At 54.0% G+C, this 12,224-nt stretch overlaps 28 non-coding genes across 28 annotated transcripts; 23 read left to right on the top strand and 5 right to left on the bottom strand.

The window, feature by feature from the left end:
• The first annotated feature begins 157 nt into the window (after positions 1-157).
• On the top strand, positions 158-228 carry Trnag-gcc (transfer RNA glycine (anticodon GCC)). Its single transcript has one exon. It is a non-coding gene; the product is annotated as a tRNA-Gly (tRNA).
• Positions 229-521: 293 nt separating this feature from the next.
• Trnam-cau (transfer RNA methionine (anticodon CAU)) lies at positions 522-594 on the top strand. The gene has a single exon. It is a non-coding gene; the product is annotated as a tRNA-Met (tRNA).
• Positions 595-1,050: 456 nt separating this feature from the next.
• Positions 1,051-1,122, top strand: Trnae-uuc (transfer RNA glutamic acid (anticodon UUC)). The gene has a single exon. It is a non-coding gene; the product is annotated as a tRNA-Glu (tRNA).
• Positions 1,123-1,379: 257 nt separating this feature from the next.
• Trnai-aau (transfer RNA isoleucine (anticodon AAU)) lies at positions 1,380-1,453 on the top strand. The gene has a single exon. It is a non-coding gene; the product is annotated as a tRNA-Ile (tRNA).
• A 601-nt stretch (positions 1,454-2,054) lies between these two features.
• Positions 2,055-2,126, bottom strand: Trnag-ucc (transfer RNA glycine (anticodon UCC)). The gene has a single exon. It is a non-coding gene; the product is annotated as a tRNA-Gly (tRNA).
• Positions 2,127-2,467: 341 nt separating this feature from the next.
• Positions 2,468-2,538, top strand: Trnag-gcc (transfer RNA glycine (anticodon GCC)). The gene has a single exon. It is a non-coding gene; the product is annotated as a tRNA-Gly (tRNA).
• A 381-nt stretch (positions 2,539-2,919) lies between these two features.
• Trnam-cau (transfer RNA methionine (anticodon CAU)) lies at positions 2,920-2,992 on the top strand. Its single transcript has one exon. It is a non-coding gene; the product is annotated as a tRNA-Met (tRNA).
• Positions 2,993-3,288: 296 nt separating this feature from the next.
• Positions 3,289-3,360, top strand: Trnae-uuc (transfer RNA glutamic acid (anticodon UUC)). The gene has a single exon. It is a non-coding gene; the product is annotated as a tRNA-Glu (tRNA).
• A 198-nt stretch (positions 3,361-3,558) lies between these two features.
• Positions 3,559-3,632, top strand: Trnai-aau (transfer RNA isoleucine (anticodon AAU)). Its single transcript has one exon. It is a non-coding gene; the product is annotated as a tRNA-Ile (tRNA).
• A 601-nt stretch (positions 3,633-4,233) lies between these two features.
• On the bottom strand, positions 4,234-4,305 carry Trnag-ucc (transfer RNA glycine (anticodon UCC)). Its single transcript has one exon. It is a non-coding gene; the product is annotated as a tRNA-Gly (tRNA).
• A 341-nt stretch (positions 4,306-4,646) lies between these two features.
• Trnag-gcc (transfer RNA glycine (anticodon GCC)) lies at positions 4,647-4,717 on the top strand. Its single transcript has one exon. It is a non-coding gene; the product is annotated as a tRNA-Gly (tRNA).
• A 381-nt stretch (positions 4,718-5,098) lies between these two features.
• Positions 5,099-5,171, top strand: Trnam-cau (transfer RNA methionine (anticodon CAU)). The gene has a single exon. It is a non-coding gene; the product is annotated as a tRNA-Met (tRNA).
• A 296-nt stretch (positions 5,172-5,467) lies between these two features.
• On the top strand, positions 5,468-5,539 carry Trnae-uuc (transfer RNA glutamic acid (anticodon UUC)). The gene has a single exon. It is a non-coding gene; the product is annotated as a tRNA-Glu (tRNA).
• A 198-nt stretch (positions 5,540-5,737) lies between these two features.
• Positions 5,738-5,811, top strand: Trnai-aau (transfer RNA isoleucine (anticodon AAU)). Its single transcript has one exon. It is a non-coding gene; the product is annotated as a tRNA-Ile (tRNA).
• A 601-nt stretch (positions 5,812-6,412) lies between these two features.
• Positions 6,413-6,484, bottom strand: Trnag-ucc (transfer RNA glycine (anticodon UCC)). The gene has a single exon. It is a non-coding gene; the product is annotated as a tRNA-Gly (tRNA).
• A 341-nt stretch (positions 6,485-6,825) lies between these two features.
• Trnag-gcc (transfer RNA glycine (anticodon GCC)) lies at positions 6,826-6,896 on the top strand. Its single transcript has one exon. It is a non-coding gene; the product is annotated as a tRNA-Gly (tRNA).
• Positions 6,897-7,277: 381 nt separating this feature from the next.
• On the top strand, positions 7,278-7,350 carry Trnam-cau (transfer RNA methionine (anticodon CAU)). The gene has a single exon. It is a non-coding gene; the product is annotated as a tRNA-Met (tRNA).
• Positions 7,351-7,646: 296 nt separating this feature from the next.
• Positions 7,647-7,718, top strand: Trnae-uuc (transfer RNA glutamic acid (anticodon UUC)). The gene has a single exon. It is a non-coding gene; the product is annotated as a tRNA-Glu (tRNA).
• A 198-nt stretch (positions 7,719-7,916) lies between these two features.
• Trnai-aau (transfer RNA isoleucine (anticodon AAU)) lies at positions 7,917-7,990 on the top strand. Its single transcript has one exon. It is a non-coding gene; the product is annotated as a tRNA-Ile (tRNA).
• Positions 7,991-8,591: 601 nt separating this feature from the next.
• Positions 8,592-8,663, bottom strand: Trnag-ucc (transfer RNA glycine (anticodon UCC)). Its single transcript has one exon. It is a non-coding gene; the product is annotated as a tRNA-Gly (tRNA).
• A 341-nt stretch (positions 8,664-9,004) lies between these two features.
• Trnag-gcc (transfer RNA glycine (anticodon GCC)) lies at positions 9,005-9,075 on the top strand. The gene has a single exon. It is a non-coding gene; the product is annotated as a tRNA-Gly (tRNA).
• Positions 9,076-9,456: 381 nt separating this feature from the next.
• Trnam-cau (transfer RNA methionine (anticodon CAU)) lies at positions 9,457-9,529 on the top strand. The gene has a single exon. It is a non-coding gene; the product is annotated as a tRNA-Met (tRNA).
• A 296-nt stretch (positions 9,530-9,825) lies between these two features.
• Trnae-uuc (transfer RNA glutamic acid (anticodon UUC)) lies at positions 9,826-9,897 on the top strand. The gene has a single exon. It is a non-coding gene; the product is annotated as a tRNA-Glu (tRNA).
• A 198-nt stretch (positions 9,898-10,095) lies between these two features.
• On the top strand, positions 10,096-10,169 carry Trnai-aau (transfer RNA isoleucine (anticodon AAU)). The gene has a single exon. It is a non-coding gene; the product is annotated as a tRNA-Ile (tRNA).
• A 601-nt stretch (positions 10,170-10,770) lies between these two features.
• Trnag-ucc (transfer RNA glycine (anticodon UCC)) lies at positions 10,771-10,842 on the bottom strand. Its single transcript has one exon. It is a non-coding gene; the product is annotated as a tRNA-Gly (tRNA).
• A 341-nt stretch (positions 10,843-11,183) lies between these two features.
• On the top strand, positions 11,184-11,254 carry Trnag-gcc (transfer RNA glycine (anticodon GCC)). Its single transcript has one exon. It is a non-coding gene; the product is annotated as a tRNA-Gly (tRNA).
• A 381-nt stretch (positions 11,255-11,635) lies between these two features.
• On the top strand, positions 11,636-11,708 carry Trnam-cau (transfer RNA methionine (anticodon CAU)). Its single transcript has one exon. It is a non-coding gene; the product is annotated as a tRNA-Met (tRNA).
• A 296-nt stretch (positions 11,709-12,004) lies between these two features.
• Trnae-uuc (transfer RNA glutamic acid (anticodon UUC)) lies at positions 12,005-12,076 on the top strand. The gene has a single exon. It is a non-coding gene; the product is annotated as a tRNA-Glu (tRNA).
• Positions 12,077-12,224: the final 148 nt, after the last annotated feature.

Below are 12,224 nucleotides of genomic sequence, written 5' to 3'. Positions count from 1 at the left end.
TTAGACGATCGCGTTCGGGCGTCATTTTTAAGCAGTGCAGCGCAGGATTCAGCGTTTGTAGCATTCTCTCGAGAGGATGCCACGGCGCTGGACGGCAGTCCCACTTTCCCTTCAGACGTCTGCCGCGGAAAGCACAAGGAAGCTGCAAACTAGCTGAGCATCGGTGGTTCAGTGGTAGAATGCTCGCCTGCCACGCGGGCGGTCCGGGTTCGATTCCCGGCCGATGCATCATTTTGTTTTTTCCCCGATAGTGGAGCTGCGTGTCCTTCGCACTCGAAGTGCGTGGGCCACGAGAATGAACCGCGGGATTCCGTGTGGAAACAACCAAACACGCAGCGCGCACGTCTTCTCGTTTGGACTCCTGCGTGCTATTGTGCATACTGGCGTCGGCCTATCATCGCAAGTTGCCTGCAGCGCCGGGAATGCACGTGTAGTAACAGAAAAAATGAGCCAGCAAGTGCAGACTCTCTACCACTAGTATTTGCTACTTGCCGAGATACCAGAAGGTTTGGCCATCACGTGCCTCGGTAGCGCAGTAGGCAGCGCGTAAGTCTCATAATCTTAAGGTCGTGAGTTCGATCCTCACCCGGGGCATTTAATTTACTTCCGTTCACAGCTAAATTGACGGCTCTGGGGTTGCGAAGGAGCAAAACAGCTTGTAGTTTGTTATCCATAAGGCTTCAACAACTCAGCGTGAAAATGCTTACTTCCCGTTATTACTACTTGCAGTTCTTTTGTGAAATTTTCAAGAAAAAATGTACTAGTAATAAAACTGAATTTCGTATGATATAACATGTAAAGTCACACAGTGTATGACCTGCTATATAATGACAGGCTGCAGGTCTTTACTTGCGAAATAAGTAAATAAATATTACTACTCACAGCTTTGCTTTTCCTCCTACCCCTGTAACAACGAGGCCAAAAGCAACGGACTGTGACTTTTGCCATGCGCGCCTCGGCATGGGAGAGCGAAAAGATGCTCGCAAACAGGGAAAGTGCGACACGGAAAGCCAGTGGAGGGGGTGTAAACCCCAAAAATAAGCGTGCGCGTCCGGTGTGGTCTAGTGGCTAGGATACCTGGCTTTCACCCAGGAGGCCCGGGTTCGATTCCCGGTACCGGAATGTAATTTTTTCGGAACAAATCACGACAAGTTTGGACCCTGCGAAATGCTGTTTCACGTCCTCCTCGCGTTATAGCTACTGGTTCATAAACGTGAGCTGAAAACAGTCGAGAGAAACGGGCACGCAATGAAATTACTACGAGCAGCGGAATAAAGGGAGAAGAGACCCTGGTCCACTGTTGGACTGCTACCATAGAAATGTTACCTGTAAATACGCAGAGCCACTCCCTCTAAGCGCTGGAAGACGGAGTGCACCGAGGCCCGTTAGCTCAGTTGGTTAGAGCGTCGTGCTAATAACGCGAAGGTCGTGGGTTCGATCCCCCCACGGGCCACTACGCTTTTACTACTACGAAAAGGCAGCGCCGATTTCAGCTGGCGAGTGTGATGACCAAAAGATCATCACCCTGCGTGGAAGTTGACAGAGGTTCCGAACCCGACCTGTCGGGAAGCGCTACAGCATTCACTCGCCAATGGCCATAGTGTGCTCAATACACTGGTTCTCAACCGATAAAGAGAAAATGAAAGGAAATGTCCGATTGCCGATGCGTAACAACTTTGGCCCTTGTCAGTACTTGGGCGGGTGAGTGCATCGGAACACAGGGTACTGTTGGCAGTTTTACTTCGTATTTTTCTTTCTCCTTTATTTTCGGAGCCACAGCCCGATTCGGTCATGGAGACGCCACCGTGAAATGAAGGGGCGTGCCGTGTGTCCATCGCCTCGCCTCGCCTCTCCTTACCTCTCTCAGTCGTTTCTCGTGCTTGTTGTTTTGATATAGGCCGATTTGAGAGCGTCAGCTCTCGCGTCAGCCGAGCAAAGTCGAGACAAGTCGAGACACACTACAGGCTGGTCTGCAGCGAGTAACAGGGAGGGGAAAAAAACATTAATTTCAAGGCGCGTGGCAAAAGTACTCAAACGCGAAATTAAAAGCCTGCTGCGGTGGCCGGGAATCGAACCCGGATCAACTGCTTGGAAGGCAACTATGCTGACCATTACACCACCACCGCACAAGCGAGCGCCCCGGCGCCGCACTGTGTCGGCTTCCCGCCTGTCGGCAGCGGCCGAAGGTGGTGGTACCTGGCAGGCGCATTTCGAGGTAGGCTAGGGGAGCACATCCAGACGCATTCGGACAGCATATCCGCGCACATTTCGCATCCTTTGGCAAGAGTCGGCTCCGGCGACGCAAGAGTACCCAGAGGATCGCGTTCTGGCGGCGATTTTAAGCAGTACAGTGCAGGGTTCAGCGTCTGCAGCATCTTCTCGACAGAATGCTATGGCGCTTGACGACAGTCCCACTTTCCCTCAAGACAACTGCTCGGGAAGCAGCGCGAAGTTGCTACCGCCCGGAGCATCGGTGGTTCAGTGGTAGAATGCTCGCCTGCCACGCGGGCGGCCCGGGTTCGATTCCCGGCCGATGCATCATTTTGCTTTTCCCGCGGTAATGCTGCCGTGTGGCTTGCGCGCTTTACATGCACGATCCACAAGAATGTATAGCTGGATTCCTTTGAGAAGAACCGAGAACGCAGCACTAGCGGGTCCCCACTGGGACGCTCGCATCATGTTCTACAGACTAGCGTCGGCCTGGCCTCACAAGTTGCTGTGTCCAGGTGCCTCCGAGGCACTGAACTTTAACGACAAGGAGTGCTGCCTATCGTTGCAAAAGCTGCAGCAACACCGCAATCAACTGGGCCGGCAATGCACGTGTAGCAAACAGAACACGTTATCCAGGAAGTACAGTGTCTTCACGTCTAACATTGGGTGTGGTACTTACCCAGCTTCCAGGACAAACGCTTCACCGGTGCCTCGGTAGCGCAGTAGGCAGCGCGTAAGTCTCATAATCTCAAGGTCGTGAGTTCGATCCTCACCCGGGGCATTTAATTTTCTGTGACCGATGGTGGTGCTGTTGCTAGGACCCCAATTTATTTCTTGTTTGTTATCCACAACGCTTCAGCGGGAAAATGTTTACTTCCTGTTATTGCTACTTACAGCTTCCCTTTTCCTCTTCTCCCAGCAGAGCATGAAGCCAAAAGCATTGCTCTGAGACGTTTGAGGTGCGCGCCTTGCCAGTCAGCATGCGCAAAGATGCTCGCAAAGAGAGATGGGCGCCGACGCGGGAATCGGCACGAAATGGGCCAAGGGGCCGTCCGAACCGTCGAAGAAATGCACACATCCGGTGTGGTCTAGTGGCTAGGATACCTGGCTTTCACCCAGGAGGCCCGGGTTCGATTCCCGGTACCGGAACGGAATTTTTTCCACACTAATCGTGACGAGTTTGAGCTGTCAGAGCTGCCGTTTCCCGTCCTGCGAGCAATATAGCTACTGCTTCGTGACAGTCAGCAGGATATAGACGAGGGAAGCAGACACACGACTGCCATAGAAATGGTGTATGGCTTCATGCCACACGGTTCCAGCGTAGGGCTGAGCAACTGCATCTGTCGAGGCCCGTTAGCTCAGTTGGTTAGAGCGTCGTGCTAATAACGCGAAGGTCGTGGGTTCGATCCCCCCACGGGCCACTACGCTTTTACTACTACGAAAAGGCAGCGCCGATTTCAGCTGGCGAGTGTGATGACCAAAAGATCATCACCCTGCGTGGAAGTTGACAGAGGTTCCGAACCCGACCTGTCGGGAAGCGCTACAGCATTCACTCGCCAATGGCCATAGTGTGCTCAATACACTGGTTCTCAACCGATAAAGAGAAAATGAAAGGAAATGTCCGATTGCCGATGCGTAACAACTTTGGCCCTTGTCAGTACTTGGGCGGGTGAGTGCATCGGAACACAGGGTACTGTTGGCAGTTTTACTTCGTATTTTTCTTTCTCCTTTATTTTCGGAGCCACAGCCCGATTCGGTCATGGAGACGCCACCGTGAAATGAAGGGGCGTGCCGTGTGTCCATCGCCTCGCCTCGCCTCTCCTTACCTCTCTCAGTCGTTTCTCGTGCTTGTTGTTTTGATATAGGCCGATTTGAGAGCGTCAGCTCTCGCGTCAGCCGAGCAAAGTCGAGACAAGTCGAGACACACTACAGGCTGGTCTGCAGCGAGTAACAGGGAGGGGAAAAAAACATTAATTTCAAGGCGCGTGGCAAAAGTACTCAAACGCGAAATTAAAAGCCTGCTGCGGTGGCCGGGAATCGAACCCGGATCAACTGCTTGGAAGGCAACTATGCTGACCATTACACCACCACCGCACAAGCGAGCGCCCCGGCGCCGCACTGTGTCGGCTTCCCGCCTGTCGGCAGCGGCCGAAGGTGGTGGTACCTGGCAGGCGCATTTCGAGGTAGGCTAGGGGAGCACATCCAGACGCATTCGGACAGCATATCCGCGCACATTTCGCATCCTTTGGCAAGAGTCGGCTCCGGCGACGCAAGAGTACCCAGAGGATCGCGTTCTGGCGGCGATTTTAAGCAGTACAGTGCAGGGTTCAGCGTCTGCAGCATCTTCTCGACAGAATGCTATGGCGCTTGACGACAGTCCCACTTTCCCTCAAGACAACTGCTCGGGAAGCAGCGCGAAGTTGCTACCGCCCGGAGCATCGGTGGTTCAGTGGTAGAATGCTCGCCTGCCACGCGGGCGGCCCGGGTTCGATTCCCGGCCGATGCATCATTTTGCTTTTCCCGCGGTAATGCTGCCGTGTGGCTTGCGCGCTTTACATGCACGATCCACAAGAATGTATAGCTGGATTCCTTTGAGAAGAACCGAGAACGCAGCACTAGCGGGTCCCCACTGGGACGCTCGCATCATGTTCTACAGACTAGCGTCGGCCTGGCCTCACAAGTTGCTGTGTCCAGGTGCCTCCGAGGCACTGAACTTTAACGACAAGGAGTGCTGCCTATCGTTGCAAAAGCTGCAGCAACACCGCAATCAACTGGGCCGGCAATGCACGTGTAGCAAACAGAACACGTTATCCAGGAAGTACAGTGTCTTCACGTCTAACATTGGGTGTGGTACTTACCCAGCTTCCAGGACAAACGCTTCACCGGTGCCTCGGTAGCGCAGTAGGCAGCGCGTAAGTCTCATAATCTTAAGGTCGTGAGTTCGATCCTCACCCGGGGCATTTAATTTTCTGTGACCGATGGTGGTGCTGTTGCTAGGACCCCAATTTATTTCTTGTTTGTTATCCACAACGCTTCAGCGGGAAAATGTTTACTTCCTGTTATTGCTACTTACAGCTTCCCTTTTCCTCTTCTCCCAGCAGAGCATGAAGCCAAAAGCATTGCTCTGAGACGTTTGAGGTGCGCGCCTTGCCAGTCAGCATGCGCAAAGATGCTCGCAAAGAGAGATGGGCGCCGACGCGGGAATCGGCACGAAATGGGCCAAGGGGCCGTCCGAACCGTCGAAGAAATGCACACATCCGGTGTGGTCTAGTGGCTAGGATACCTGGCTTTCACCCAGGAGGCCCGGGTTCGATTCCCGGTACCGGAACGGAATTTTTTCCACACTAATCGTGACGAGTTTGAGCTGTCAGAGCTGCCGTTTCCCGTCCTGCGAGCAATATAGCTACTGCTTCGTGACAGTCAGCAGGATATAGACGAGGGAAGCAGACACACGACTGCCATAGAAATGGTGTATGGCTTCATGCCACACGGTTCCAGCGTAGGGCTGAGCAACTGCATCTGTCGAGGCCCGTTAGCTCAGTTGGTTAGAGCGTCGTGCTAATAACGCGAAGGTCGTGGGTTCGATCCCCCCACGGGCCACTACGCTTTTACTACTACGAAAAGGCAGCGCCGATTTCAGCTGGCGAGTGTGATGACCAAAAGATCATCACCCTGCGTGGAAGTTGACAGAGGTTCCGAACCCGACCTGTCGGGAAGCGCTACAGCATTCACTCGCCAATGGCCATAGTGTGCTCAATACACTGGTTCTCAACCGATAAAGAGAAAATGAAAGGAAATGTCCGATTGCCGATGCGTAACAACTTTGGCCCTTGTCAGTACTTGGGCGGGTGAGTGCATCGGAACACAGGGTACTGTTGGCAGTTTTACTTCGTATTTTTCTTTCTCCTTTATTTTCGGAGCCACAGCCCGATTCGGTCATGGAGACGCCACCGTGAAATGAAGGGGCGTGCCGTGTGTCCATCGCCTCGCCTCGCCTCTCCTTACCTCTCTCAGTCGTTTCTCGTGCTTGTTGTTTTGATATAGGCCGATTTGAGAGCGTCAGCTCTCGCGTCAGCCGAGCAAAGTCGAGACAAGTCGAGACACACTACAGGCTGGTCTGCAGCGAGTAACAGGGAGGGGAAAAAAACATTAATTTCAAGGCGCGTGGCAAAAGTACTCAAACGCGAAATTAAAAGCCTGCTGCGGTGGCCGGGAATCGAACCCGGATCAACTGCTTGGAAGGCAACTATGCTGACCATTACACCACCACCGCACAAGCGAGCGCCCCGGCGCCGCACTGTGTCGGCTTCCCGCCTGTCGGCAGCGGCCGAAGGTGGTGGTACCTGGCAGGCGCATTTCGAGGTAGGCTAGGGGAGCACATCCAGACGCATTCGGACAGCATATCCGCGCACATTTCGCATCCTTTGGCAAGAGTCGGCTCCGGCGACGCAAGAGTACCCAGAGGATCGCGTTCTGGCGGCGATTTTAAGCAGTACAGTGCAGGGTTCAGCGTCTGCAGCATCTTCTCGACAGAATGCTATGGCGCTTGACGACAGTCCCACTTTCCCTCAAGACAACTGCTCGGGAAGCAGCGCGAAGTTGCTACCGCCCGGAGCATCGGTGGTTCAGTGGTAGAATGCTCGCCTGCCACGCGGGCGGCCCGGGTTCGATTCCCGGCCGATGCATCATTTTGCTTTTCCCGCGGTAATGCTGCCGTGTGGCTTGCGCGCTTTACATGCACGATCCACAAGAATGTATAGCTGGATTCCTTTGAGAAGAACCGAGAACGCAGCACTAGCGGGTCCCCACTGGGACGCTCGCATCATGTTCTACAGACTAGCGTCGGCCTGGCCTCACAAGTTGCTGTGTCCAGGTGCCTCCGAGGCACTGAACTTTAACGACAAGGAGTGCTGCCTATCGTTGCAAAAGCTGCAGCAACACCGCAATCAACTGGGCCGGCAATGCACGTGTAGCAAACAGAACACGTTATCCAGGAAGTACAGTGTCTTCACGTCTAACATTGGGTGTGGTACTTACCCAGCTTCCAGGACAAACGCTTCACCGGTGCCTCGGTAGCGCAGTAGGCAGCGCGTAAGTCTCATAATCTTAAGGTCGTGAGTTCGATCCTCACCCGGGGCATTTAATTTTCTGTGACCGATGGTGGTGCTGTTGCTAGGACCCCAATTTATTTCTTGTTTGTTATCCACAACGCTTCAGCGGGAAAATGTTTACTTCCTGTTATTGCTACTTACAGCTTCCCTTTTCCTCTTCTCCCAGCAGAGCATGAAGCCAAAAGCATTGCTCTGAGACGTTTGAGGTGCGCGCCTTGCCAGTCAGCATGCGCAAAGATGCTCGCAAAGAGAGATGGGCGCCGACGCGGGAATCGGCACGAAATGGGCCAAGGGGCCGTCCGAACCGTCGAAGAAATGCACACATCCGGTGTGGTCTAGTGGCTAGGATACCTGGCTTTCACCCAGGAGGCCCGGGTTCGATTCCCGGTACCGGAACGGAATTTTTTCCACACTAATCGTGACGAGTTTGAGCTGTCAGAGCTGCCGTTTCCCGTCCTGCGAGCAATATAGCTACTGCTTCGTGACAGTCAGCAGGATATAGACGAGGGAAGCAGACACACGACTGCCATAGAAATGGTGTATGGCTTCATGCCACACGGTTCCAGCGTAGGGCTGAGCAACTGCATCTGTCGAGGCCCGTTAGCTCAGTTGGTTAGAGCGTCGTGCTAATAACGCGAAGGTCGTGGGTTCGATCCCCCCACGGGCCACTACGCTTTTACTACTACGAAAAGGCAGCGCCGATTTCAGCTGGCGAGTGTGATGACCAAAAGATCATCACCCTGCGTGGAAGTTGACAGAGGTTCCGAACCCGACCTGTCGGGAAGCGCTACAGCATTCACTCGCCAATGGCCATAGTGTGCTCAATACACTGGTTCTCAACCGATAAAGAGAAAATGAAAGGAAATGTCCGATTGCCGATGCGTAACAACTTTGGCCCTTGTCAGTACTTGGGCGGGTGAGTGCATCGGAACACAGGGTACTGTTGGCAGTTTTACTTCGTATTTTTCTTTCTCCTTTATTTTCGGAGCCACAGCCCGATTCGGTCATGGAGACGCCACCGTGAAATGAAGGGGCGTGCCGTGTGTCCATCGCCTCGCCTCGCCTCTCCTTACCTCTCTCAGTCGTTTCTCGTGCTTGTTGTTTTGATATAGGCCGATTTGAGAGCGTCAGCTCTCGCGTCAGCCGAGCAAAGTCGAGACAAGTCGAGACACACTACAGGCTGGTCTGCAGCGAGTAACAGGGAGGGGAAAAAAACATTAATTTCAAGGCGCGTGGCAAAAGTACTCAAACGCGAAATTAAAAGCCTGCTGCGGTGGCCGGGAATCGAACCCGGATCAACTGCTTGGAAGGCAACTATGCTGACCATTACACCACCACCGCACAAGCGAGCGCCCCGGCGCCGCACTGTGTCGGCTTCCCGCCTGTCGGCAGCGGCCGAAGGTGGTGGTACCTGGCAGGCGCATTTCGAGGTAGGCTAGGGGAGCACATCCAGACGCATTCGGACAGCATATCCGCGCACATTTCGCATCCTTTGGCAAGAGTCGGCTCCGGCGACGCAAGAGTACCCAGAGGATCGCGTTCTGGCGGCGATTTTAAGCAGTACAGTGCAGGGTTCAGCGTCTGCAGCATCTTCTCGACAGAATGCTATGGCGCTTGACGACAGTCCCACTTTCCCTCAAGACAACTGCTCGGGAAGCAGCGCGAAGTTGCTACCGCCCGGAGCATCGGTGGTTCAGTGGTAGAATGCTCGCCTGCCACGCGGGCGGCCCGGGTTCGATTCCCGGCCGATGCATCATTTTGCTTTTCCCGCGGTAATGCTGCCGTGTGGCTTGCGCGCTTTACATGCACGATCCACAAGAATGTATAGCTGGATTCCTTTGAGAAGAACCGAGAACGCAGCACTAGCGGGTCCCCACTGGGACGCTCGCATCATGTTCTACAGACTAGCGTCGGCCTGGCCTCACAAGTTGCTGTGTCCAGGTGCCTCCGAGGCACTGAACTTTAACGACAAGGAGTGCTGCCTATCGTTGCAAAAGCTGCAGCAACACCGCAATCAACTGGGCCGGCAATGCACGTGTAGCAAACAGAACACGTTATCCAGGAAGTACAGTGTCTTCACGTCTAACATTGGGTGTGGTACTTACCCAGCTTCCAGGACAAACGCTTCACCGGTGCCTCGGTAGCGCAGTAGGCAGCGCGTAAGTCTCATAATCTCAAGGTCGTGAGTTCGATCCTCACCCGGGGCATTTAATTTTCTGTGACCGATGGTGGTGCTGTTGCTAGGACCCCAATTTATTTCTTGTTTGTTATCCACAACGCTTCAGCGGGAAAATGTTTACTTCCTGTTATTGCTACTTACAGCTTCCCTTTTCCTCTTCTCCCAGCAGAGCATGAAGCCAAAAGCATTGCTCTGAGACGTTTGAGGTGCGCGCCTTGCCAGTCAGCATGCGCAAAGATGCTCGCAAAGAGAGATGGGCGCCGACGCGGGAATCGGCACGAAATGGGCCAAGGGGCCGTCCGAACCGTCGAAGAAATGCACACATCCGGTGTGGTCTAGTGGCTAGGATACCTGGCTTTCACCCAGGAGGCCCGGGTTCGATTCCCGGTACCGGAACGGAATTTTTTCCACACTAATCGTGACGAGTTTGAGCTGTCAGAGCTGCCGTTTCCCGTCCTGCGAGCAATATAGCTACTGCTTCGTGACAGTCAGCAGGATATAGACGAGGGAAGCAGACACACGACTGCCATAGAAATGGTGTATGGCTTCATGCCACACGGTTCCAGCGTAGGGCTGAGCAACTGCATCTGTCGAGGCCCGTTAGCTCAGTTGGTTAGAGCGTCGTGCTAATAACGCGAAGGTCGTGGGTTCGATCCCCCCACGGGCCACTACGCTTTTACTACTACGAAAAGGCAGCGCCGATTTCAGCTGGCGAGTGTGATGACCAAAAGATCATCACCCTGCGTGGAAGTTGACAGAGGTTCCGAACCCGACCTGTCGGGAAGCGCTACAGCATTCACTCGCCAATGGCCATAGTGTGCTCAATACACTGGTTCTCAACCGATAAAGAGAAAATGAAAGGAAATGTCCGATTGCCGATGCGTAACAACTTTGGCCCTTGTCAGTACTTGGGCGGGTGAGTGCATCGGAACACAGGGTACTGTTGGCAGTTTTACTTCGTATTTTTCTTTCTCCTTTATTTTCGGAGCCACAGCCCGATTCGGTCATGGAGACGCCACCGTGAAATGAAGGGGCGTGCCGTGTGTCCATCGCCTCGCCTCGCCTCTCCTTACCTCTCTCAGTCGTTTCTCGTGCTTGTTGTTTTGATATAGGCCGATTTGAGAGCGTCAGCTCTCGCGTCAGCCGAGCAAAGTCGAGACAAGTCGAGACACACTACAGGCTGGTCTGCAGCGAGTAACAGGGAGGGGAAAAAAACATTAATTTCAAGGCGCGTGGCAAAAGTACTCAAACGCGAAATTAAAAGCCTGCTGCGGTGGCCGGGAATCGAACCCGGATCAACTGCTTGGAAGGCAACTATGCTGACCATTACACCACCACCGCACAAGCGAGCGCCCCGGCGCCGCACTGTGTCGGCTTCCCGCCTGTCGGCAGCGGCCGAAGGTGGTGGTACCTGGCAGGCGCATTTCGAGGTAGGCTAGGGGAGCACATCCAGACGCATTCGGACAGCATATCCGCGCACATTTCGCATCCTTTGGCAAGAGTCGGCTCCGGCGACGCAAGAGTACCCAGAGGATCGCGTTCTGGCGGCGATTTTAAGCAGTACAGTGCAGGGTTCAGCGTCTGCAGCATCTTCTCGACAGAATGCTATGGCGCTTGACGACAGTCCCACTTTCCCTCAAGACAACTGCTCGGGAAGCAGCGCGAAGTTGCTACCGCCCGGAGCATCGGTGGTTCAGTGGTAGAATGCTCGCCTGCCACGCGGGCGGCCCGGGTTCGATTCCCGGCCGATGCATCATTTTGCTTTTCCCGCGGTAATGCTGCCGTGTGGCTTGCGCGCTTTACATGCACGATCCACAAGAATGTATAGCTGGATTCCTTTGAGAAGAACCGAGAACGCAGCACTAGCGGGTCCCCACTGGGACGCTCGCATCATGTTCTACAGACTAGCGTCGGCCTGGCCTCACAAGTTGCTGTGTCCAGGTGCCTCCGAGGCACTGAACTTTAACGACAAGGAGTGCTGCCTATCGTTGCAAAAGCTGCAGCAACACCGCAATCAACTGGGCCGGCAATGCACGTGTAGCAAACAGAACACGTTATCCAGGAAGTACAGTGTCTTCACGTCTAACATTGGGTGTGGTACTTACCCAGCTTCCAGGACAAACGCTTCACCGGTGCCTCGGTAGCGCAGTAGGCAGCGCGTAAGTCTCATAATCTCAAGGTCGTGAGTTCGATCCTCACCCGGGGCATTTAATTTTCTGTGACCGATGGTGGTGCTGTTGCTAGGACCCCAATTTATTTCTTGTTTGTTATCCACAACGCTTCAGCGGGAAAATGTTTACTTCCTGTTATTGCTACTTACAGCTTCCCTTTTCCTCTTCTCCCAGCAGAGCATGAAGCCAAAAGCATTGCTCTGAGACGTTTGAGGTGCGCGCCTTGCCAGTCAGCATGCGCAAAGATGCTCGCAAAGAGAGATGGGCGCCGACGCGGGAATCGGCACGAAATGGGCCAAGGGGCCGTCCGAACCGTCGAAGAAATGCACACATCCGGTGTGGTCTAGTGGCTAGGATACCTGGCTTTCACCCAGGAGGCCCGGGTTCGATTCCCGGTACCGGAACGGAATTTTTTCCACACTAATCGTGACGAGTTTGAGCTGTCAGAGCTGCCGTTTCCCGTCCTGCGAGCAATATAGCTACTGCTTCGTGACAGTCAGCAGGATATAGACGAGGGAAGCAGACACACGACTGCCATAGAAATGGTGTATG

Source organism: Schistocerca gregaria, chromosome 2 (genome assembly GCF_023897955.1).
Source record: "Schistocerca gregaria isolate iqSchGreg1 chromosome 2, iqSchGreg1.2, whole genome shotgun sequence".
Lineage (NCBI taxonomy): Eukaryota > Metazoa > Arthropoda > Insecta > Orthoptera > Acrididae > Schistocerca > Schistocerca gregaria.
The sequence above is the reverse complement of the archived record's forward strand: the minus strand, read 5'-3'. Positions and strand labels throughout refer to the sequence as shown.